Genomic DNA, 2,500 nt, shown 5'->3' with positions numbered 1-2,500 from the left:
AGAAGAAGAGGATGAGGGAGCAACCGAGAAGGGGGAGGAGGAACAACATAAGAAGAATGAGAGACGGAAGATCAGGAAGAAAAGGGGAGATGGAAAGATCAATGGAAAACGGAAACAACAGACAATTAGAAAGAACAATAAGAAATAATGGACAACACAAGTAGAAAAAGTAACAAAAATCGAGGAAAAAGAGAACATTGTCGAAGAGAGGAACAAGCAACACAGATGAAGCATATATACAAGATAAATGGAAAATATAAAAAAAACGAAAATAAAGAAATAAATATATTTAAAAAAATATACGGGAGATGAAGAATGATAAAAATAAAGACGAAATGAATATGTAAAAAGTAGAGTGGAGATGAAAAATAATAAAAAAAAAGAAAATACATAAAATAAAGACGAATTAAATATATGAAAAATAGACGGGAGATGAAAGCAAAAATGTTAAAAAAGAGATGACCAAAATAATTAAAAGAAGATGAACAGAATAATTAAGAAAGCAGGGACGGTGATAACGGGACTCTTTGGCTCTCGAGTCCCGAGTCGCAGGTCTCGTCGGGTCTTCTTTTCCTTCTCCGTCTTCTCCTCTTTCTCCGACATTCCTTCTGCCTCCTCCTCTTCATCTTCCTTCTCTTCCTTCACCCATTCTCCTTTTTCTTATCTTCTTCCTTCTCATCCTCATCCTCCTCTTCTTTCTCCGACATTTCCTTGTCCTCCTCTTCTTTCTCCTCCATTCCCCCGTCCTCCTTATCCTTTTCCTTTTCTCCCCCTTCTATTCCTCCTCCTCTTCTCCTTCTCCTCCTCCTCCTCTTCTTTCTCCTCCATTCCCCCGTCCTCCTTTTCCTTTTTCTTTTCTCCCCCTTCTATTCCTCCTCCTCTTCTCCTTCTCCTCCTCCTCCTCCTCCTCCTCCTCTTTCTTCTCCCCCTTCTACTCCTTATTTACCTCTTCTTCCTTCGCTTCGCTCTCCTCCTCTTTCTTCTCCCCTTCTACTCCTTCTTCTCCTCTTCTTCCTTATCTTCCTCCTCCTCCTCCTCCTCCTCTTCCTCCTTACTCGGTTATCGCTCGGACTTTGACCTCGTCCCGCCGCTCCTGTGGGTGGTTTTACCTGTTTGTGTGCCTGTGCGACTACGCCTGTGTGTGTGTGTGTTTGTGTGTAGGGGAAGGGGGGTTGTGTGTGTGTGTGTGTGTAGGGGAAGAGGGGTTGTGTGTGTGTGTGTGTGTGTGTGTGCGTGCATTGAGGATATTTGGCGTGTATGTGTATATTGGAGGGGATGGTGTGTGTGTGTGCGTATGTTTATTTGTCTGCGTGCATTGGTGCTCGTTAGCGCTCACGTCCGTTGATATATGTGCGTGTATTCTTTGTATGCGACGAGTGTTGTTGTTGTTTTTTTTATTGTCCTTTGTGCTCTTAATTGGTTTGTGATTCAAGTCGTTGGTTTGGAGGTCCTTTCCTGCGCCACTGCGACCGCACCTCCGTTTGTGGTAAGGCCCAGCGGTCGGCAGAAGGCTGGGCTGTGTGTACGTATGCATGTATGTTTGTGTAAGTGTGTGTGTAAGTATGTGAAGATGTGTGATTGTGTGTGTGTTTGCAAATATCTGTGTATGGATGTGTAAATGTGTGTGCGTGTGAGAGTGTGTGTTTGTGTCATATATATATATATATATATATATATATATATATATATATATATATATATATATATATATACACACACACACACACACACACACACACACACACACACACACACACACACACACACACATATATATATATATATATATATATATATATATATATATATATATATAGAATATGTGTATATATATATATATATATACATATATATATATATATACACATATATATAGCATATATATATCTATATATATATAGCATATATATATCTATATATATATAGAATATATATATATATAGAATATATATATATATATATATATATATATATATATATATATAGAATATATATATATATATAAAATATATATATATATATATATATATATATATATATAGAGAGAGAGAGAGAGAGAGAGAGAGAGAGAGAGAGAGGGGGAGGGAATCTTTTATATCTATATATATACATATATATATAAAGAATATATATATCTATATATATACATTTATATATATAATATATATATCTATATATATATATAGCATATATATATCTATATATATATATATATATATAGCATATATATATCTATATATCTATATATATAGAATATATATATATATATATATATATATAGAATATATATATATATATATATATATATATATATATAGAATATATATATATATATATATATATATATAGAATATATATATATATATATATATATATATATATATAAAATATATATATATATATATATATATATATATATATATAGAATATATATATATATATAGAATATATATATATATACATATATATATATATATATATATATATATATATATATATA

This window comes from Penaeus vannamei, chromosome 13 (assembly GCF_042767895.1).
Source record: "Penaeus vannamei isolate JL-2024 chromosome 13, ASM4276789v1, whole genome shotgun sequence".
NCBI lineage: Eukaryota > Metazoa > Arthropoda > Malacostraca > Decapoda > Penaeidae > Penaeus > Penaeus vannamei.
This window is presented reverse-complemented; position numbering follows the sequence as displayed.